The sequence below is a fragment of the Elephantulus edwardii genome, unplaced genomic scaffold (assembly GCF_000299155.1).
Source record: "Elephantulus edwardii isolate Elephantulus edwardi_28Jun2011 unplaced genomic scaffold, EleEdw1.0 scaffold00023, whole genome shotgun sequence".
Taxonomy (NCBI): domain Eukaryota; kingdom Metazoa; phylum Chordata; class Mammalia; order Macroscelidea; family Macroscelididae; genus Elephantulus; species Elephantulus edwardii.
In genome coordinates, this window is record NW_006399773.1 from 4445812 (window position 1) to 4461497 (window position 15686).

Here is a 15686-nt window from a genome sequence, read left to right on the forward strand (position 1 = left end):
ACCCCACCTCCTACCCCCAAATATAATCCACTTTGCAACCCTCATTGCATACTCCTACGATAAAAATAATGCCCTAAAATATAATACTTTTAGACTATTCTCTCCCCCATAGACTTCAATGCCATAAACATATTTCGTCTAGTTTTTCTCAGTCTTACCCCCACCCCAATGCCAGCCTCATTCTACAACAGTGGCACCATATAGCATTTGTCCCTTTGTGACTGAGATACGTCACTCAGCATAATGTCCTCCAGGTTCACCCATTTTGAATAATATTGCATGAGTTCCTTGTTTTTCAATGCAGCATAGTATTCCATTGTGCGAATATACCACAGCTTCTCTACCCATTCGTTTGTTGATGGGAATTTAGGTTGTTTCCAACTCCTTGCTATTGTAAACAAAGCCACGATAAACATGGGTATACATATATCTACTTGGATGTCATTTATGGTCTCTTTAGGGTATAGACATTCAGATGGCCAACAAACACATGAAGAAATGTTAAAAATCCCTAGCCCTGAGAGAGATGCAAATCAAGACAACCATGAGATATCATCTCACTCCAGTAAGACTAGCAAAATTTAACAGAACAGCAAGCAATAAATGCTGGCGAGGTTGTGGAGAGACTGGAATCCTTATTCACTGTTGGTGGGAGTGTAAAATGGTGCAACCACTGTGGAAAGCATTGTGGCGCTTTCTCAAAAAGTTGCAAATATGTACAGCTTTTTCATGAGCACATTTGAGTTTTATTTGTTGTTGTTGAGTGCCATGGAACCAAAAGCAAGTCCTGTCTGATCTTCCTACATGTTTTCAGAGGCAGTAAATCACTTGAGAGGAGATTGCCTGGTGAATTTGAACCATGTGCTTTTGGAATTGCAGCACAGCTTCTTATCACTAAGGCCACCAGAGCTGTGATAGGAGGCGCTATAGGCACTCCTGGAGATCACCTTCCAGTCAAACAATAGACAGGATGTGAAACACACACCACAACCAGAGAAGGGTATGCTCTTCAGAACAACCAAAACCTAAAGGATATTTGCCCCAAAATGAGATGAGAAGACAGATGGAGGGAAGGACAAGACAAGCAGAAAAATGGAAGCAAAGAGCCCTGGGAGGAAAGAGTGGATGTACTGACATCATGGCTCGCAGACGGTTTGCTCAATACAAAATCTCACTTGAAGTTGTCAAAGATTTCATTTTACATGGAACCATACTCAACAATTAAGAGGGAACAATAAAATACTCAAACGAAATTAAAGAAAACACCAAACTTCCCACCATTTGTTATAAGGTTGCTTGTTGGTCTAGTTGTGAGAATTTTAATTTTCTTTATGTTGAGGAAAAATCCATACTGGAGGATCTAAGTCTTTAAGGTTTATCACTAAGTTCTTCGAGTTTTCTGGAAGCAAAGCTGTGTCAGCTGCATCACACAAGCTGTTGACTAGTTTTCTTCCAATTCTGTTTTACATTCTTCTTCATTTAATCCAAGGATCTCTGATGGCCTAGTGGGTAAGGAGTCTCACTACTAGCCACTCTGGAGGAGAAAGATGGGTAGTCTCCTCTCGTGTGATTTACACCCTCCGAAAACCCACTGGAGGTTCAACTTTGTTCCATCTAGATGGCAATGCGTTAATTTAATCCACTTTCTTGGATTATTTTCTTAGGATACAGGTCAAATAGCCATGGTCAAAGAATATAACCCTGATGCATAACTTTCTTGATTTTTTTTTAAAATTTATTATTATTATTTGTGTGTGTAATGTCAAATTGGATCTGACTGGTACAGGAGGAGATTGTCCCTCCTTCTTCAGCAGAGCATCTGGTGGATTTGAATCACATGCCTCTGGGATTGCAGTTCAGCTTCTTGCCACTAGGCCACCAGAGCTCGCCATCTTTCTTGATTTTTAAACCATTCCCCTGTTCTGGTAGAATGACTATTTCTTGATCCATGTACAGATTCTATATGAGCTCATTTAAGTGTTCTAGAATATCCATTATTTATAATGTTATCTATAATTTGTTATGATTCACACAGTTTAATAAATACCTTTACATAGTCAATAAAACACAGGTAAACATCTCTTTACTATTTTCTGCTGTCAATCAAAGTTGACATAACCTCAGAAATTATATACTCCTCCTTATATGTTCCCGCTTAAATTTTTGGCAGTTGGTTGTTGAATTATTGTTTCAACTATTTTAAGATTCTATTCTGCAAGATTTTACTTGCATGTGATATTAATGAAATTTTTGAGTGATTTCCATTTTCTATTGGATCACTTTTCTTTGGAATAGGCGCAATTATGGATCACTTCAACTTGGTTGACTAGGTTAGCTATCTTGCAAATTTCTTGGTAAAAATGAGTAACCACCTTAAACACTGCAACTGCTTGTTGAAACATTTCAGTTAGTATTCTTTCAGTTCTAGAAGTCTTGTTTTCACCAATGCCTTCAGTGTAACTTTGACTTCTTCCTCCAGTACCATTGATTCTTGATCACATGCTACCTCTTGAAAAGAGTGTGCACTGGTGTGTTCTTTTTGACACAGTGACTCCTTGAGTTACTTCTATCTTCTTTTGATGCCTCCTACTTCTTTCAATATTTTATTTATAAAACCCTGCAATTTTATAACTGGTGGCTTGAATATTTTCTTAAGTACTTGCTAGGAAAACAAATAAGTTCATCCTGGAGAGGGTGAAGCCAGGCTGCTCCTTGGAGGCAAAGATTCTGAAGCTCCATCTGACTACTTTGGACATGTTGCAAGGAGGGACCAGTCCTTGGAGCGGGATGTCATGTTTGGGAGGATGGAGGGACAGTGCAGGAGGGGAAGAACCTTGATGAGATGGATTGATTTCGTCACTAGGATAATGGGGATAGGTGTGTTAGAGACAATAAGGTTGGCTAGAGATAGAGCAGGTTTTAGGGATGTTGTAAGCGACTCGATGGCACAGAACAACAGCAACAACAACAACAACATGCTTTCTGCTTCAGAAAAGCTGAGTCTGTATTTCTCTTTTTATTTTCTAACTCCAGATCTTTGCACATTTTATTATAGTACGTTACTTGGTCTTTTTTGAACCTCCCGTTGAAACCTTTTGTTGAGTTCTCTTTTTTTTTGTCGTCATTTCTTCCATTCACTTTAGTGTCTTTAAGAGTCTTTTCTGACAATCATTTTGGTCTTTTCTTTCTTTGTGGTTTATTTTTTTTTCTTGTGGTTTATTTTTGTTGGTGTTTATTCAGCCATTCATATACATTTTTGCTTTCTTCAAGTGTGGTATACTTGATGTCATCTCCTAACTTATCTGGTCTTTGGTCATTAGTGTTCAATACATTAAATCTGTTCTTGAGTTTGTATCTAAAGTCAAGGTTGTGTTTTGGGGTCTCTTGGACTTTTAAAACATTTTAATTCAGCTTTAACTTACTCATGCATATGAACAATTGTTCCTTCATTAGCCCCTGACCTTGTTATGACTGATGATACTGAGTGTCTCCATTATTCCTTTCCACTGATGTCGTTTAGTTGATTGCTGTTTTCCATTTGCAGGGGTTCACATGTGCTGTCACTGTTTGTTAGTTTACTGTTTTTGTTTTTGTTTTTTTAATTGCTTTGTCTTATTTTAAATTGTGCATTTGAGTGAAAGTTTTCAAATCATACTGGTTTTCCATTTCATTTATAGATATAAAAAAATTAAAAAGTGTTTTCAGTGAGTAAATCACTGATAGCACTGGTGGCCTAGTAGTTAGAAGTTGTGGTGCAATCCTGATGGCACACGGGTTGAGGCCACCAGCAGCTCTCTGGGACATGGATGGGGAATCTCCTCCTGTGCGATTAACTGCCACTGAAAATTCATCAGAGAGTCATCTATGGGTCAGTTCCAACTCTGTGGTACACAACAACAACAACAATAAATTCTTCTATCATGTGATTTCTAGCCTCATTTCTGTCACCAAGGCCTATTTTTCAACCACCACCCTTTCATTACTTTCAACTTCTATATTCCAGTCACTGTGTCTTGACTGATCATTTGATCATTTTCAGGCTCCAGAAGTTGGTAGAAATACTCAATTTCTTCATCTTTGGCTTTAGCAGTTAGTTGGTGCATAAACTTGAATTATAAATGAAGCAACAGATCTTCCTTTTGTGTGTATGGATATATCTGTGATTGACAGCATTGCATTTTTGCATAGATCTTGAAATGTTCTTTCAGACAATAAATGTGATGTCATTCCTCTTTAATTCGGAATCCTTACCATTATAAACCATGTGATTGTCCAAATCAAAGTGGTCAATGCCAGTCCATCTCAGTTCACTAATGTCCAGACTGTTGTTCATTATACATCATATTTAATTTTTTACAACTTCTAATTTTCTTAAATTCTTTGGACATCCCACATTTTTATTATTAATGGATACTTATAACTGTCTCCCCTCATTTTGAGTCATGCCACATCAGCCAATAAAGCACCTTTATCTATACCTTCAGGGACTCTGAGGAAGCATCTCTACTCCAGTTGTATTTTGAGTGCCTTCCAACAGAAAGGTCTCATTCCTCAGCACTATATCAAGTAGTGTTCAGCTACTGTTAATGATGTTTTCAATAGTTATCTCAGAAATGAATGTCCAGTCCTGCTTCCTAGACTTTTTTTAATCTGAAACTCTGCTGAAAACTATTCATTACAGGTGATCTTGTTGGTATTTGAAAGACAGATGGAATAACTTTCAATCTCGTGTCAACATGCAACCAGTCACAGTAGTTAAAACTGACAAACGAATTCTGAGATAGATATGATCATCAAATCTATTTCAAAAATTAAGGAATTTAGACAGAGACAGTATGCAATTTCCCCCATGTCACACAGCTGGTAAGTTCTAGTGCAGAGGGAGGATTCCAGGGAAGGAAGTTTGGCTGTGTCATCTGTGATATTAAAGCTGGGGCACTTTGCTATTACAGGAAACTGTATAAGTGAAGTCAGACAGAAGTGAATTATTTTTCTGAATTTACTTGTTTGACTTATGGATTATGTGTTATGGACTGAATTGTGAAAATATGTGCTCAGTATTATGAAATGATCTTCTATTTTGTTATGTGATGTAATAATCCTATGCATTGTGAATCCTAACCTCTATGATGATAATGAGGCAAAATTATCCATAGCTGTGTTAGTGAGGAGGGGTACAGCCTATAGGGTTATGTTGTATTTTGAATCAATCGCTTTTGAAATAGAAGAGCATATTAAAATAAGCAAGCAGGGGTGAGGGGTACCTCAGTGTTTCCAAGAAGAGGGCCTAGGAATGGAACATACCATTTTTACCCAGAACCCCTGCACTGTCCTGGCTCCAGCAAGATATCTGGAGATCTCCTAAGGACATTAAACTCACAGAGGCTGAGAAGAGAGAACTTCCTCCAGAGCTGACATAGAGCCTGTCCTGAAGGGGACACTCTGAATTGGAACTTCTTGAGTCACAAACTGTTCATACTTAGTGCTGTCGAGTTGGAACTGACTCATAGCTGACCTTGCAGTGAATTTCCAAGGTTATAAATAGCACAGAAGGACCTTGCCCCTCTTTTGTCTAAGGAGTGGCTGGTGGATTCGAATGGCCAGAAAGGCATGACCTTTAGATTAGCAGCACAGCTCCAGAGCAGACTGTGAGAGGACACCTTTATATTTGTCAAAGCCATCCACTTGTGGTATTTCGTTTACAGCATCACCAGATAACTAAGATGCCATGGTTTTGAGGAGCTGACCTTTCTCTTTTCTTCTGCACCAGAAGCCTTGAAGTAACTCCCTTTCCAGTAACTCCCTTTACTGTGCTTTGTATGTACTTTTTTATAATACTAGTTTATTTACAAATTTACAAAATTTGAATACATTGATTTCGAGAACAGATTCTTCCAATTTCCCTCACACCCTCCCATCAAATTATACTAATCCATGATTAATTCTCCCCTCCCTCTGCACATCCTCATCTACCCCCCCCACCCCCCTAGGAATCTTATACTCATTCTACAATAATGGTTTTATACAATATTTGTCCTTGTGGGACTGAGTTAGTTCACTCAGCATAATGCTCTCCAATCCCTCCCAAGTTAGGTAGTAATTTACAAAATCATTGCTCCTGTGTGTTACGTTGTATTCCATTGTAGTAATGTACCACAACTTCTCAATCCATTTGTTTGTGGTTGGACATTTGGGCTGTTTCCCTGTTCTTGCGACAGTGAATAATGCTGCTATAAACATTGGTGCACAAATCTCTGCTTGTGCCTCAGTTCTCATTTTCTCGGAGTATACCACAAGTTATGGAATAGCTGGATCGTATGGAATTTCTATGTTTAGCTTTTTTGAGGAAGCGCCAAACTGCCTTCCAGAGTGGTTGTACCATTTTACAATCCTACTAACAATGTATAAGAGTTCTTTTCTTACCATATCCTCTCCAACATTTACTACTTGCTTTCCTGTTAAACTTTGCCACAGTTGCTAGAGTGAGTGTCCTCCTCTGCACTATTATAAGATGAGAGAGAGATTCCGTGAGTGTTAGCTGCCAGATGCAGGAGGATCACCTGATAAAGCTGTGGAGTATTCTCCTTCCTGGACTTGGCAGCTTCTCATTCTTTTTATGATGGGGATGGATGAGGAGGGAATTATGATCAACTGATCAGATTGTTTTTTTATTCTTCAGTAAAAGGATTTTGACTGCACACTTATATAATATGATGTGAATGAAAACAAATTAGATTTTTACATCAATTTTTACCCTGAGCAGAGGAAAACCTCACCACCTTAATACATCTTCCATGCTAAAAATATATATCTGTGCTAGGCAAGGGTGGATTATTTGTAACATAGAGTTTCACTTTCATTACCTTCTAGGGGAGTGTAGTTCAGGCAGGGAATATGTGGTTCTGAAGTGCTATTCTGTGGGTCAACATTACAAGTAATTGCCCATTTGAGCTCTAAAAGGATGACTTATAATAAACTTAACTGAAGCTCTGAAATGCTCATTCGCAAAACCTGCAATTGTCACAGGCAAGCTGGTCAACACATGCAGTGATGTCGGTGCTGGGAATTATGTATTTTTATTTGGTTTTGTTTGTATCTTTGCTGAAGCAGCTCTTATTGATTGAACACAGATAGGGTGGGCTTTTATTAAAAATTTAACACATATCTCATAGCAATATTTACTTTAATGTGGAAAATCAAGAAATTCTTCCTTTTCTGAATGAGATATATTGGTAAGATAAACTCAATGCTGAAAGATAAATATTAACTTTATAATGAAAAATACAGAATGCCTTATCTGGCCCATTGTATCTGTATTTCTCTAAGGAGATGAAAAACCATCTGTGCTTCTTGCTTTACCTTGTGTGAGAGGTAGTAGTTTAGGTTTTAATCCTTAATTATCTTTCACTTTAGAATGACACCTCATTGTGTCTGTCCTTCAACTACTGGTTTTAAAAATATTGACTGTGGTTGCACACGGCAGACTAGCTAATTTGGGAATCATAAAAGCACAGCCAGGCATTGTTGCATGTAGTAATCTATGAGGGTGAAGCTAGTGGAATAGCCAAAATTTATTAGTGAAATGTTGTTGTCATTTTTTTTGTGCTATTGAGTCACCTGAGACTCATAGCGACCCTATGTTCAACAGCACTGGAGCCTTTTCTGTCCTGAGCCAGTCTCACTGACTCTGACACACCTACCCCGTTTGCCCCAGCTAAGTTTTAGAAAGAAAGTATAGGAACTCTGAACACAACCTAGAGTTCAGTTTGCAACATTTGAGCAGAGTTCAGAGGACACCTGTGATAGTTTTGATAAAGTTACTGCTGTGGAAAGAACTGAGATATACTACTTTTCGCCACGGTGATTGTCCGTGTGTGGTACCTTCATGCAGTGACACCAGTTATGAATCCTGTAAGTGACCTATTAATAACTGCAATATGGATGAAATGTGCTGCCTGGAAAATGAGGTTGCCTGGCTCTCATAAAATACCATTTTCTTTTCATAATTTACGGGATGTGTTGTCCAAGGAGATGAAGGATTTCCTGTTGGTCAGTTTTGGCTGCACGGTGGCCGAATGCTGGGTGGAATATTTTTAATGGTTGACTGATAAAACACTGTTTCCTGCAACTCAGCCCTTCTTTGATTACAAACATCAAGGCTACAGACACAATTTCTTACGTGGTTTATCTCCCCGGTATTTACAGACACTATTTGAGACCTAAGCAAACCAATCAAGCAACTGCATTTTTATTGTGTGTCATTTATATGGGGAACTTGAAGATATAAAAAAATGTGGTCCTGGGTTTCAAGAGGCTAATTGTCTTGGAAGCAAGTGATTAACTCCCTGTAGGTATTATGTTAATGAACAATTCCATACATTTTCACCTATGTAATGTACACAGTGAATTTTACTCTGAGATATGTTTTTCATCTTAAGACTCATATGTGTTGAGATGCTTGCAGATACGGGTTAGAGAGGGCAAAGAGAAGTGTCCTGAGAATGTAGAGCTTGTTCAATGCTTAAAATAGAAGATAGAATAATATTAGTCCTTTAATAATTTGTATATTTTTAAAGATGAGTATCTCAATTACATGAATTCTTTGAGACTTATGTTGTTGTTAGCTGCTATTGAGTTGACTATATTTCATAGCAACTTTAGGAGTAACAGATCTGAACTTGCCCTATCCTGTGCCGTGTTAGAATCTTGCATATACTGGAGTCATTGTTTCAGTCACTGTGTCAATCTATCTTATTGAAGATTTTGCTCTTTTTCTATGACCATTCTTTTCTACCTTTTCAATCATGATGTCTTTTCCCAAGGACTGCCCTGTCCTGACCACCTGCCAAAAGTGTGTGAGCTGAAGTCTCACCATTGTTGCCTCTAAGTTACATGCTGCTTGCACTGCCCCCAAAGACACTTTAATTTCTTCTTTTGACTGTCCATGGGATATCAATACTCTTTGCCAACATGACAATTGAAAGATGTTCATTCTTCTTTGTTTTTCCTTATTGAACAGAACCACAGGGCCAAATTTACGAATCTGTCTAGAAGAATGTTGCAAAAGTTCTTTATGGCATCCTTCATGTGCTTGGTCTGGGTTTTTGATAAATACCAAGACCTCTTCCTGTAGGCTAAGTGGATGTCCTTCTGTGGTAGAGAAAATACTGACAACTATTCTTTACCCTTTATACTAAAATGAAGACAGAGTTCTGGTGGTGTAGACTGCAGGCAGTTGTGTGAATTCAAAGGCCACACAACTCTGGTAGTTCGATTCTACCAGCTGCTCCATGGAAGAAAGACGTACAATCTCCTCCTGAGTGACTTACAGGCACCCAATGGAAGGTCAATTTTGAGTCAATTCCAACTTGATGGCAGTGTAAGTGAATGAGCGATGCTGAGCCCATAAGAGTAGGTATAATATTGTTTGGAATAGTGAAAGAAGGACATGAATGAGAATATTATTTTGTTGTGGTGGTGTGTACTCTAGAGTCAGGACTGACCCATAGCTGACCCTCTGGTGGGTTTTCAGAGGAAGTTTAAATTCAAGGGAGGAGGTTGCCCATCTTTATCTCTTGGAGCAGCTGGTGGATATTCATTGCAATATTTTACCTCTGGTGGTGCAAATTACAAATATCTACCTTTTTAGGTGTGTGTGTGCGAGAGAGAGAGAGAGAGAGAGAGAAGTAAAGACATTTGGTTTAGTGAAAATCACAGCTAAGGGTAGGAATCCTTGGGTTGTTGTTGTTGTCCTTGGGTAGTGAGTGGTTAATATGGTTTGCTTCTAACTGAGAGACTGGAGGTTCGCAAGCATCTCAGAATAAAAGGTTTTAAGGTCTATTTCCAAAACCACATAGTTTTTATTAAAAACTATGAGCACAGTTCAACTGTGATAGATACGGGCAGCCAGGAGTTGTAGTTAATTTGACAGCAGCTGGTTGAGTGGGTTCATCTAAGACAACAGAATGATCACTGGAAATGGAGTGAAGGGACTTGGATCGTTCAGTGATGATGTGGATTGTCACCACACTGTGTACATCATCCTGTAATATGGTATTTTTTTTCATGCTTCTAACAAACTTACCATACCGTGAGGTCTTCTCAGGAAGTGTGTTTATAATTTTACAGGTTAATAAAAGAAGATCTAATATCAGTAATTTCAAATAGTTTGAGTTGATTATGATGCATTGTTTGAGACAATTTCAGATTTCATTGATCCCCGTCTCTGCCCATCACTTACCGCACGACCTTGGGCAATTGCTTAATCTTTATCATTCTTACTTGGGCTCTTTTAACATGAGGTAATGCATATACTTTGTCAGAGAGTTGCTGTGATAGTCAATTGTTAATAAATAATGATTATGTGTTAATATCTGGCATGAAAATGTCAAAGTCTTTGCCTTTGAGTTGGAACCAGTTCATAGCTGATCTTCCAACTGCATTTCAGAGGCTGTAAATCACATGGGCAGAGATTACTATTTTCTTCCTGAGTGGTACATAATAAGTACCTTCTAAATCATGTCTGTTGGATCACCTTTCTTGGGAATGGGAACAAATATGGATTTCTTCCACTCAATTGGCCAGGCAGCACTTTCCAAATTTCCCAGCAAAGACTGGTGAGCATGTCCAGGGTTACATCTGTTAGTTGGACATGTCAATGGTATCTCTTCAATTCCTGGGGCCTTAGTTCTTTCTTTTTTTTTTTTTGGGTGGGGGGCATTAGTTCTTACCTTCCGTGCAGCTTCAATGTCTTCCTTCATTATCGTTGGCTCAATCATTTGGTACTTCCTGAAATATATCAATGTTGGTCACTTATTTTTGGTACAGTGATTCTGTGCATTCCCCTCCAACTTTTTTTGATGATTCCTGGATTGTTCAAGATTTTGCCTATAGCATCCTTAAGTATTGCAGCTTGAGGCTTGATTTTAAAAAATTTTTTTTTAATTCTTTCAGCTTGAGAAAGAGTAAGTGGGTTCTTCCCTTTTTATTCTCCAACTCTAGCTCTCTGCACATTACGTTCTAATTATTTGTTTTATCTTCTCCAGCTGCACTTTGAAATCTTTTGTTCAGGTCTTTTGCTTCAGCATCCTTTTGCTTTGTTTTGGCATTTCAATAGTTTAGTGCAATTTTTATAGTCTCGCCTAACATCCTTTTTGGTCTTTTCTTTCTTCACTCTCTTTGTAATGACCTTTTGTTCACTTCAATGCTTCAAACCTATTCTTAAGATAATTTTTAAATTCAGGTGGAATAGACTTAAGGTCCTATTTTGGTTCTTGAAGACACGTTTTCATTTTCCCTAGTCTCGATTTGAACATACACATGATTAATTGATTGTTTCAGTCAGCACTGACTCTGGTTTTCCAAGACAGTGAGCAAATTATACAATATGATATCACATGCAAGCAAAATACTATTGAAGATCATTCAAAAATGGCTAGAACAGGATAAGTTGGGTTTAGAAGAGTCCGTGGTACCAGGGATATCATTGTGAATGTCTGATGGATCCTGGCTGAAAGTAAAAGATGCCAGGAGTCTGTCTGTGATTTTATTGTCTATAAAAAAGACACTTGAATGTGTGCATCATAAAAAAAAATATGATTAACATTGAGAAGAATGGGGATTCCAGAACACTTAATTGTACTCAGGTGAAACCTATATCTAGATCAAGAGGCTTTATGCAAACAGAATAAGGAAACACTACATGGTTCAATCCTATGAACCCGGAGAGAGGATGAAAGACACCCAAGTGTCGAGGACTCTCCTTCATAGGGTCGCTATGAGTCGCCTGTGACTCGACGTCACTTAACAATAATAACATCAACATAGAGAGATCAGCTGGCCCAGTGGATAGAGAGTGATGCTACCAAGCCAAAGGTGGGTGACTTTTAATCCTCGGCTCTCAGACTGGTCTTTCATTGTTTTCGTTCAGATATTCCTGTAGGTCATATAGACCTGGTGTACAAGTTGCCGTACAGTGGTCACTTGTGGTTGCTGTGAGGCTGAACACTGTGACACCGATGTGTCAAATGCATTAATGGTTGGTACCCAATGCGGACGAGAGTGGGGTGGAGCTCCCTGATTAAAAGAAGCTTGGAAGGAGGAGTGGCGTCCACTTCCGTAATAGTTTACCTTCAGAAACCCTATGAACCTGGAGAGAGGATGAAAGGCACCCAAGCGTCGAGGACTCTCCTTCATAGGCTTGCTAAGAGTAGCCTGCGATGGCACTTAACAACAACAACAACAACAACACGTGGGTTAAAATTAAGAAAGGTCTGTGTCAGGGTCGTTCTGTCTCCATACCTATTCAATCTCTGTGCTGAGCAAATAAATAGAGAAGCTGTACTCTGAAGAAGAATGTGATACCGGGATTGGAGGAAGATTCATCTATAACCTATGCTTGTAGATGACACTATTTTGCTTGCTGAAAGTGAAGAGGATTTGATGTGTTTGTTGCAGAAGATCAAAGAATAGAGCCTTGAATATGGATTGCATCTCAACACCAAGTAAACAAAAATTCTCACCACTGGTCTAATCAACAACTTTATTTTACTGGGATCTACAATCAACATCCTTGGTACCAGCAATCAGGAGATTAGGAGTTATATTACACTGGGAAAATCTGCAATCAGGGACCTCTCCAAATTGTTGCAGAACAGGGATGTCAGTGTGAGGACTAAGGTGTGCCTCATTGAAACCATGATCTTTTCCATTACTTGCCAGGCAAGAGCTGGACAATGACTAAGAATGACAGAAGAAGAATTGATGCCTTTGAACTGCTATGCTGGAGAAGAGTACTGAATAGCTCATGGACTGAAAAAAGAAAACACCAGATATATATGTCTTAGAGAAATTGTAGGCAGAGTGTTTTTTGGAGGCAAAGATGATAAAGCTTCACCTCACATACTTTGAGCATGTTGCTAGGAGAGCCTATTCCTTGGAGAGGGACAACATCCTTGGAAAGGTAGAGGGTTGGTGAAATAAAGGAAAACCCTCAACCAGATGGATTGACACAGTCACTGCAGCAATTGGCTTGAAGATGTCAGAGATGGCAAGGATGGCACTGGATATGACAGGATTCAGATCTGTTCATAGAGTCACTACAGGTTGTACTAGACTTGGGAGCCCCTAACAAGAACAACATCCAGTGGTGTCTGTGAACTTATTTGTGTATGTTTCTAAGCCCAGCCCTATATTCCTTCTTGGGCTGGAGGAGGTACTCAGCAATTAGCGAATAAAAAATTGCTAAGTCGAATCTTGTGCTTACTACAGAAATGCTCAACAAACAATGTATGAACCAGCTAGTGGTTCTTGTCCCAGATCAAATGCCCCGAGAACCACCTGGGAGAACCACCTGGGAGTCACTCATCTCAGTTAGCTCTGAGAAATCTAGCCTGTGGGAGCTTACTTCAAACAGAGATTCTCTTGAGAAGCAAATCAAGAGTGCATTTGAAGGAGAGGCAAAACACATTGTTTCTTATTAGCGTGCTGTTTGATTTTCATTAGACATTCTGCCTGACTCTTATAAGGAGTGCCTTGATTTCTTTGAGGCCCTGGTCATTTAGGGTCAGTGCTTGTGAGCTAGATAATGATGTCATTATTTGACTTTATTATAAACATGGTGCAGGTAATGATTTGGGGTTTATTCCAGAAAATAATCCTAAGCACCTAATGCTGATTGGTTTAATGATACAAAAACTAATTTGGAAAGACTGGAAGGTTTCCTGGGGCACAGCTGATGATGTGAATGTGAAAAGGCTTCATTTCCCACATTTAAGGAATGGAAACACCATGTAATTAGGAGTTCTTCGATGAGGTGTTTTCTTTGAAATGGCGGAACTTGGAAAATATCCTTACGAGCAAGGTGGAAAAATTGAAGTAATTGTGCCAAGGTTAGTCTTTTCTTTTTGGGGGGTTTCTTTTATTATTGTTATATTTATTCTTAGCTATAAGCATGTGCTTTCTCATTCCCCCCTCCCTTTCTCTTATTATGAAATCCTAAAGGGAAGACTGATGAGATTGGCCGAGTCTGTGAAATTAAAATGAACCTTGTAATCTTGTTTATCAGCCTGGGGTCAATGACGTAGAAATTCTGTACGTTATAAATGTAGATATGAGCATAGGTTCTGTGTGGTGCATTTCTTCATGCAGAAGGTGGTCCCCTTCCTGCTCTCTGCCATCACCGGCCTCCTCCCTGGTAACAATTAGCTAGTTAAATAAGCCACCTTGGGGTTCTTTGTGTCTGTTTTCCTTTGCACCCTGCAGTGCTTATCCAAACTCTTTAGGAAAGATTTGTGCTTGGATCTGATTTGCAGGATGCTTTAGGAAAGAGTAGAAACTAGCCATTTCTTTCTTTTTGAGCTTTTTTCTTAGTAATGTATGGAAGAAGGGGACAGATGGAGTCACTCCTCCCACCACCCCCTACTCTCCCACCCGCCCCCCGCCCCCTCCCCGGTCTCTATAGGCATCACTTCAAGTACTGGTGTTGGATGATTTGAGTTTGCTGGCTGGCATTAATTGGGTGGGTAAATTACCACCCATTTCAGGTACTTTGATTTTTCTGAATTACCCTTCGCCCCCATTGTCTGATTTTTACCCTTCCATTTAGTCCCTGGTTCTGATTACACATTCTTGACTGTCGTACTAGATGCTGCTGAACAAACAGGAAAAAGACTTAACACTTTCTGGCATTTATTCGTATTTCTTTGTTCTTCACTTGAATGAAACTTAAATGTTGAGTTCTTTTCCAATGGAGATACAGAAGGAACAGTGTCTGGCTCTGGGCTCCAGAGAGAATAACTACATTTCTACATGTGATTCTATGGAGAAGATTATGAATATGATCAATACAGGGACCATTGCAGGCAGGACCAGCTCTGGTGGAATAGTCTATAGAGAGTGGCACTACTAACCCAAAGGTTGTGCCTGCCTTGTCCAAATCCACCAGCAACACTGGGAGGGAAAGGGAACCTGTTGGAGGGTCAGCTCTGAGACAGTTTTGACTTGACAACAGCGAGTTGAGTTGATGGCTACCACCAACCTGAATGAAGACTGGTACTGTAGAAACCATTATGAGTGAAGATCTGGCTGTTGTCACCTAGCAGTTACAAAGGGGAAACTTGGACAAAGAGGGGTGCCAGGAACTCCCCCAAATGGGCTGTTTTGTGTTGGCTCAAGTAAAGCAGAGGTTGATCTGCTTGTGAGAGGTGGTGAGTGAGAGAAGAGATATGAACATGGAGGGCAGGAGAGATATGGAAACAGAAGAAAGATGTTCATGAAGAAAAGTCTGTAGGAAGATAAGTATGTAAAGGGGGAAGGTATTACTGTAATTACTGAATTCATAAGGGGGGGATTCTATGGGCAAGATTCTATGTATCACATACGTAGAGTCCACTGACAAATATACAATAGAGATTGACCAAGTAACTACTATGATCACATGCAGAAGCCAGTAGTACAGGAATAACTACAGTTACCAAGTTATCAGGGGAAGCTTTGGCTTTGAGTCCAATCTCTAGGATTTCTAGGCAACTTCCCGAAAATAAACCAAGCAAATCAGAGAGTATTGGGATGGGCCTGAGCTGTTAGGGAGGGATGGTAGGTGGGGGAAGAAGGGACTATACTTAAAGGTATGGGGGCACTAAGTGGATTTAAATGATAAAACTTTACATTTAAAAAGTTTGTTGAAA